An 8,876-nucleotide genomic window follows, 5' to 3' on the forward strand; every position below is an offset into this window, starting at 1 on the left:
GAAAGGGAACTGGCAGACAATTTCTCAAACCAGTTATATCAAAACATTTGCAAGCTTAAATTTGAACTTTGCCATATAAACTACATCATACAAATGGTACTAATAATGTAGCTGTACAATGTGCATAATGCAATACATTCGAAAACAAAAAACAAAAAACAGACACACATTTTAGTGGCATTTTGTAAGTTTTCAGTGTCTAACGGTGGAATTTCCGAGTGTCCGTGAAGGCACCTCGACTTGACTTGGCTGTGTGACGTCGTCGGACCATTAACTTCTCCCGCGTCTGTTGAGGTGAGTGGCTGTGGGTCTCCGTTCCTGTCTCTTTAATGTCAAAAAACAGCAGTTAAATAGTCAGAAATATGTAAACTGACAGTAAATTGGCATGATAATCGATAAATACGAACAGGAAATGAAGCCTCGGTCGATAGGCGGTCAGGGGGAGGGGCGGGAGAGGGCGGTGCGTCGAAATCCGGCGGTTTAAAAACCCCTACACATGATCAACGGTAAAAACGCTTTGCGCTGGCTGTCCCATATTTTCCTATGGAGAGAGCGGTGGCGCCCGACCTAGAGGCACCGCTACCCTTGGCATGGCGCACCGCTGGGATGTGCCGCTCAGCGCTGCGCCCAAAGTTCAACTTTGACCTCGTGCTGACCTTTCAAAGCGCAACCAATGAGATAACAGCTGAATGTGACGTAGCCAAAAGCGACACATACAAATAGAGGAGGGAGAGAAAATGGAAGAAAAACTCATTCTCTGTGTTTCCGAGTTCCCCGAACTGTATAACACATGATACCACGATCTCGGCAGGAAGAGTATTGCTTGGCGAAATGTCAGTAGTCAGATCGGGCTACCAGGCTTGTGATTAGGCAGAGTTTACGAGCTACCGTTAAGCTAAATACAATGCTAACGTTAGTTTAGCTGTTTGTGTACGTTCGCTATTCCAGGCAGACACAGTGACAGGATCAGTGCTTCATAGCTATATAAACTGTCCTTTAGCTCAGCAACAGTAAATCCTATCATGTTGTTACATAGAGCTGTGGTTAGTTTTTGCAAAAGGGGAGTCTGCTTTTTCCTCCAGGTCCTTTTCTTTCCGGAGTGACAAGTAGCGTTTGGTGTTGCCTAGCAACACCAACAGGTATACGTCATCGCACTTCTCGATGACGTATACCTGAGCTCCTCCGCATCCGCTCAGCGCCTCTGCGCCCTACCTGGCGGTGAGCGAAGAGCAAATTTCTTGTCATGACAGTTGAGCTAGCTAACTTGGTGCTGCCTGTTAGCTGCAGTAACATATCTGCAGTAACACGCGCCTGTCTCCCCCCGTTCCTCTGTGTGTATGAATGTAGCCCTAGCTTCAGTAAAGCACAAACCACAGGTGAGAGAGAGGGGAGGAGAGACAGTGTGACAGTAAATATTAAATAAAATAAATAAATAAAGCAAAGGGCATCTTGAGGGAAAGACTGAATCTTATATTCAGTATACTTAAGCATTAAGTCAGCTAAGGTATATATAGGCTAATTGTTGTGTTTATGTTTAATTATGTCTCATGTGATTGTGTTTTTATTTGACAATTATTAGCTGATAGCTTTATTACGTAAAGATTGTTGGTTATGTGTGAACTTTTGCTTAATGTAGTGTGTGTAGAAGTACCTAGAATTTGAATATTTATTATGAATGTACTTTCTTGCAAACCTACGGATAAAAGCAGTCATAACTGGTGCTGCATAGTTTGAGCAGACATACACACAGATAAACTGAGATACATAAGATGAGACTAATATTGTTTCTAGGCAAAGAGAAATACGTTTGGAGGCTGCGCTTGAGTGGTGAGTGAAGTAAAATCTGAACTCAAAGTAACAACAGAGTACATTATTTGACTGTGGACTGTGTTTAGCTGCCTTAAATGGGACAGAAGAACAATGGTAGTAGGCAGCCATGTATATTAGACTTAGAGCCAGACATTCAGTTAAACCAATCACAATCAGCTTTGACAATTTCTGCCCAGCAACTGTGGGTGGACATGTATCCACTGTGTAGGCAAGACATGCATTTGATGAAAATCTGCCTCTCAAACTACTGCCTCTGAGTGACAGACCCTAAGTCCCACAGCCAAACCAAACACATGTTGAGCGAGAAGAGAAGACTGCGAACACAGCCGTGTAAATTTTATTCTTGTGGTGCCAAATATGTGGTCACACCAACGATTTAAAGAACTGGGGCCATCTGCTTTTCTCCTGAAGGTCTTAATCTGAGTTAATATGGGAGTGAATGGGGCAGTTGGTTGGAAAACTTGTCCTTTTTGACCTTGCTGAGCCAAAACTATAAGTCCTTTTGTTTCTGTGGTCACATGTTGCTACCGGCACAGCTTTTCCTACAATCTGATGTGCAATTTGTGTATGTTGAGAGAACACTGAAGTCTGAATCTGAGAAGGGGTGTAAGTGAGAGAAGAACAAAATGGCTGACAATAAAAATGACAGTAGGCAGTGATGGATATTAGCCTTAGAGCTAGATATTCAATGGCTGCTATGGCCAGCAGCTATGAGTGAACATGCATCCAATGTGTAAGCAAGACACACAGACACGCACACACTCACCCATACACATACAAACATGCACAATAGTGCATGCACGCACACACACGTGCACGGACACACAGACACACGCACACATGCACAACTTCAATGATACATTTAGTGCTATTATTACTGCTGGCAGTATGGTGGAAATACTAGTTGGCAGTGAGCATAAGGCACACTCAAAGTTTTGTGCAAAATTTTCTGGCTATAGTTAGTGATGCCTATGTGAATTGTACATCAGGCACACTGAATGACACTTACACTACAGCATTTACAGTGAACATGATGCTGAAGCATCCCTTTAAGAAATTTAATTGTTTTACTGTAATAAATTCATCCCACTGCAGTTGAAGTAAATAAAGGCAGACTTAAAAAGTGTAAATGTTTCTTTTATGTCAGTCTGCTTTCTTGAAGTTGCAGAAGTTAGTCCTAATGTCATGCTTTGTTGAAGTTGCATAAGTTAGTCTAATGCCATGTTAAGGTCGGGAGGCTTAAACTGCATTTTCTCACAAAATGATGATATACTATTTGTTGGTAAACAAAAAAGCCAAGTGCCTTTAAAACAATTTTAATAGCTTTTAAAGGGATCATTCAGCTTATTTGAAGTGGGGTTATGTGAGGACCTTATCTATAGTCAGTGTATTAAGTACAGTGAATTTGAGACAGCACACCCCCAATTGGGACAAGCAGAGAGGAGCGCCATTAGGGAAGCTAGCAGTGTATTACTGTGGACAAGGTCAGTAACAAAACATATTTTAGCCACCTGAACAAGGTCCACCTAGAAAATAATTATTTTCCATTGTAAATGGCCCACTGGTAATCCAGAGTTTTACTTATGTCAAGATTAACTAACTGAGATTTTTCACTAAACCTAGAATACACCCCTGGTCTTAGCACAGTGCATGAGGAGATGGAGTCCAGCAATCCGCCATTGCTGTCCTCACCGCTAACTTAAAGCATCCATGTACCTGGGAGTGGGAGTCGGCACACCAAGAGGCCACTGCTTCACCATTATTTGACCTGGAGCACGACCTGGACCTGGTGGGTAACTATGTTTGTTTTCTTTGATTCTTTGAATGCTGCCAATAACTTATAGTTATACTTATGGACACAGTAAATTTTGACCACGTACATCATTGGTTAATGTCATCTCTCTCTTCCACTGATCTATAAACATGAAATAATTAACATACATAACTTACAGCATCTTGATTTTTTTTTTTTATTATTTTCATTTGCAGAGGTAAACATGTAAATGAGTGTTGATCTGTGTTTGTGCACTTGTTCTTAACAGGAAACAAACATGTTCCAGAGATGGAGAGACAAAACTCACAGGATCACACCACTACTATCTGCTCTATAAATCGACCTGTGCCAGGTAAATAAGAACAGCCTTCTCCCATGCATGATATGTGTCTCTTTTTTATTGTGTATTAGTGGTATATAAGCATGTAATGTACACTGTCTGTATTGTGCTTTTTTATATCCGAGGGACAGGAACAGGTAGTGCAGCTATATGTCTTGACTCTGAAAACTGCTGATTTCCAGACATGGCGCTAAAGTTTCCTCTCCTCTCCTCTCCTCTCCTCTCCTCTCCTCTCCTCTCCTCTCCTCTCCTCTCCTCTCCTCTCCTCTCCTCATCGACACCAACCAGATGCACTTATAAAATTAAACAACCGTATAAGGAGGCCTATACGTAAAACGGGAGAGTCTGTGTTTCTCTGTGAGAAACTTTGAGATCTTCTCACAGCAGAGTGAACAGGTCTTTGTGTGAAACACTGCAGAGTGTAACATCATGCTGTTTACAGACAGTCTGCTGTCATTAGTTTGACAGAGAGACAGAGAGGGTCGTGTCTAGAAGGGAACCCTAGACCTACGAAAGATCGTGCAAGTTTGATTATTTTAGTAGAAATAACGAACACAAATCTTGCGAGAATTGTGCAAATAAAGAGTTAGAGCTTCTAGACACGACCGAAAAAGGTGCGCAGCTCCAAAAATAGAAAATCATATCATGGTGTTGATGTTTTTAATGTGGCGGGCTGCCATAAATAAAACACTATTCACTGAAACACTGATCACTGACCTGCTGTGATGGAAAAAAATACTCAGATTCTTTACTTAGGTATTTTTACATTGTGGTATTAGTGTGAATACAATTTAAAAATTTTGCATGTTATTGTTTCCTGTATCATCCTGTATTGTATCATAACAGTCATTGTTTTTTAAATTCTTAAGCAACAGACAGTCAAATGTTGTACATAATTCAAACATTATTATATCATAAAGGTAGCTATTGAGTGTTCATTATTGCACTAAATTAATGTTATACTGCTTTATAAAAACATTAGTGTGTGTGTTTCTGTTGTTTCAGAATGGCTCGACCAAATAAGCAGTTTGTAGCAGAAGCAGAATTCAAACATTGTGATATTATAAAGGCAGCTATTGAGTGTGGGGTCAGCTTTCTAACAAACATTCAAATATTCTACATAATTCAAATATTATATTTACATGGCAGGTATTCAGTGTTGCGTCAGGTTTTTAAGTAATATTCAAATATTCTACATAATTCAAAAATTATATTTTCGAGGCAGCTATCAGTGTGGCATCAGCTTTTTAACAAAAATCCAAATATTCTACCTAATTCAAATATTACCTTAAAAAGGCAGCTATTCAGTGTGGTATCAGTCATTCTACAAACATTCAAAAATTCCACGTAATTCAAACTTTATTATATTTTAAAGGTAGCTATTCAGTGTGGTGTCAGCCTTTCTAACTAATATTCAAATATTATACATAATTCAAACCTTCTTATATCATTCACGCAGCTGTTCAGTGTGGCGTCAGGCATATTGTTGCAGCAAGCCAATGCAGCATTGCAGCTTGGCTTCAGCTTGTTGCATTCACAGCGGTAATTTCTTTAGAAATTGCTTTTCTAGTATCTCTAGTATCCTATTTAACTCGACCCTAAATTCCTTCAGGGGTCCATCCTCTTTGTAAGAATGAGCAGTTTTTGAAGCAATGTGACCTTCTGACCGTTCCTGAGAGTTGGTAGTTAAGGTTTGTTTCATTACTTGAGGTGTATTTCACCGTCAATATTGTTATTATTTTTATTATTGTTAATAGTGATTTTGAAGACAGTTTTGCTCTAATTTTTGGTTCTGAATGCCTTCCTTTCGATATTATTTGGGTTTATTACATTGACACCAGTCCTTTTCTCTGTATTTCAGAATGGTCTGGTGTAAGTGAAGACCTGAGCCGGTGCAAGCTGCGTCCCCCAGCAAGGTGAAAGGACTGCCACAAAGGAGGTGAAACAGCACAATAGCCGAAGTTATAAAGACATTTTTTCTTTATTCTGTGAGCCATATGGCTCCAAAATTCAACTTCTCTGGACTATTTTCATCTTTTGTGACTCTCTTTTAGAAAATAATTATGATATTTTATTTTACTATTGCTTTAGAGGCTTTGTAGAGGCTGTAAACTGACTCTCCATGTGCTGCTGAATTGTTTGACCGTTCACTTGATAGGCCGTGCAGAGACTCTTTTTGTCCAGCAGATGGAGCCAAGCTATCAGTAACCAGTTATTTGACTTTTGCTCTTTCTCATCAAACAGCTACCCTGACACAGTAGGACGTGGTTTTTTTTTTTTGTTTTTTTTTCCCTTCTTTTATAAATTTTATTTAATACTGAAGGTTTTTTTCAATTAGGACTTAGTCTCCATTATTTATTTATTTATTTATTTTACATTTATTCTATTTTTTTTTAATAATAATTTCTTTTCTTTGCATTTATATTTTAGGGATTTATTTGTTTTTTTAAGAGGATACAGTTTTTTTCTTCCATAACCCCCCATAAAGGTTTTATTGTGTGTGTGATTTTGGATCGTTATCCTGACCTCTTCTCAATTTGATATCTTCTAGATATTATCACCTCACCTGAGATATAGGTGTGCTGAATAATTATTGGTGCATACAGCACTGGATAAGAAGAGGTCAGGTGACGATCCATGGCTGCTCAACCATTTACTTTTTATTTTTAACGGAGCCTCAGGAAAGGGCCATCCAATTAGAGATTTAATCTCACCGCAGGTCACAAATGTCGTATATGCCAGTGTTCCCCAACCCTGGTTCTCAGGGCCCACTGTTTAGGTTGGGAGGCTTAAACTGCATTTTCTCACAAAACATGTTGATATACTATTTGTTGGTAAACAAAAAAGCCAAGTGCCTTTAAAACAATTTTAATAGCTTTTAAAGGGATCATTCAGTTTATTTGAAGTGGGGTTATGTGAGGACCTTATCTATAGTCAGTGTATTAAGTACAGTGAATTTGAGACAGCACACCCCCAATTGGGACAAGCAGAGAGGAGCACCATTAGGGAAGATAGCAGTGTACTACTGTGGACAAGGTCAGTAACAAAACATATTTTAGCCACCTGAACAAGGTCCACCTAGAAAATAAATAGTTTCCATTGTAAATGACCCACTCGTAATCCAGAGTTTTACTTATGTCAAGATTAACTAACTGAGATTTTTCACTAAACCTAGAATACACCCCTGGTCTTAGCACAGTGCATGAGGAGATGGAATCCAGCAACCCGCCACTGCTGTCCTCACCGCTAACCTAAAGCATCCATGTACCTGGGAGTGGGAGTCGGCACACCAAGAGGCCACTGCTTCACCATTTTTTGACCTGGAGCATGACCTGGACCTGGTGGGTAACTATGTTTGTTTTCTTTGATTCTTTGAATGCTGCCAATAACTTATAGTAATACTTATGGACACAGTAAATTCTGACCACGTACATCATTGGTTAATGTCATCTCTCTCTTCCACTGATCTATAAACATGAAATAATTAACATACATAACTTACAACATCTTGAATTTTTTTTTTTATTATTTTCATTTGCAGAGGTAAACATGTAAATGAGTGTTGATCTGTGTTTGTGCACTTGTTCTTAACAGGAAACAAACATGTTCCAGAGATGGAGAGACAAAACTCACAGGATCACACCACTACTATCTGCTCTATAAATCGACCTGTGCCAGGTAAATAAGAACAGCCTCCTCCCATGCATGATGTGTCTCTTTTTTTTTGTGTATTAGTGGTATATAAGCATGTAATGTACACTGTCTGTATTGTGATTTTTTATATGCATCAATGGTGTAACATTTTTCTCTTCCTCTCACAAGGCTCTGACAAGATGTGAAGTTGGACACATGTCAATGAAGCAACAAGCAACATCAGCAGTCATCTTGAGCTGGAGTCAAACATGCTGTAAGTCAACTTTACAGTTCATAGATTGTGCATACCATTAGTATGAGCAATAGTTATAATGTGAAAACATTTAAAGGTTCAGTCACTGCTCCTTCTGTTTTGCTCTGACACTCATGAACAACAAACAGAAATCAAGGAGGGCTCCAGCAACATTTGACCGTGCTTTGCACAGCTAAGCCACACTGAGAGGCTACGACGAATACACCTGACAACTGCCTGACCTGTACCTCGTATGCGACTGTGTTTTTCTTTCAGTCATAAACACTGTAGTGTTACAGCATGACTCTGCAAACTGTTGATTTCCAGACAACAAATAACTGTGGGTTGTTTGTGTTGGCTGTCTACATCATCAGTCTTATAGTGTCCTCTCCTCTCGTCACATAACCAGAGCCACATGGACCGAGGGACAGGAACAGATAGTGTCTTGACCAAATGTGAAGTAGGACACATGTCAACGAAGCAGTGCGGTACTGACAGCAACACTTGAGTGTGCTTTGCACAGCTAAGCCACACTGAGAGGCTACGACAAATATACCTGACCTGTACCTGGTATGTGACTGTGTTTTTCTGTCAGTCATGAACACTATAGTGTTACACCATGACTCTGAAAACTGCTGATTTCCAGACATGGCGCTAAAGTCTCCTCTCCTCTCCTCTCCTCTCCTCTCCTCTCCTCTCCTCTCCTCTCCTCTCCTCTCCTCTCCTCTCCTCTCCTCTCAGGGACAGGAAAAGGCAGTGCAGCTATGTGCTTTTTATTCAACATTCATTGCTAATCTTCAGATGGACCCAGACCATCTGTAAGTATCCTATATAGCAGGGGTCCCTAACAGGCGGACCGAGGTCCGAGTCCTGACCCACACGCCATCCTATATGGACATGGACCTATAACCAATAAATTCTTAATAGATTTTAAATTTTGACGGGACGCTTCTATTTTAACTGGCGCAACTATTCTAGTCTTTCCGACGCTGGTTTAGCTGATCAGGAAACGCACAGACCAATTGCAGAGAAGCCGCGTGTGGAGG

General features: G+C 40.0%; 1 long non-coding RNA gene across 2 annotated transcripts; it reads left to right on the forward strand.

Annotated features, from left to right (window-relative positions):
• Positions 1-3,534: 3,534 nt before the first annotated feature.
• On the forward strand, positions 3,535-8,101 carry LOC146333427 (uncharacterized). Of its 2 annotated transcripts, none has more exons than XR_014771348.1 (3): positions 3,535-3,619; positions 7,767-7,851; positions 7,980-8,101. It is a non-coding gene; the product is annotated as an uncharacterized LOC146333427 (long non-coding RNA). The 2 variants fall into 2 exon arrangements; XR_014771349.1 differs by lacking the exon at positions 3,535-3,619 and adding an exon at positions 7,583-7,622.
• Positions 8,102-8,876: the final 775 nt, after the last annotated feature.

This window comes from Lutjanus erythropterus, chromosome 1 (genome assembly GCF_056507025.1).
Source record: "Lutjanus erythropterus isolate fLutEry1 chromosome 1, fLutEry1.hap2, whole genome shotgun sequence".
In the NCBI taxonomy this organism is placed as follows: Eukaryota; Metazoa; Chordata; class Actinopteri; order Lutjaniformes; family Lutjanidae; genus Lutjanus; species Lutjanus erythropterus.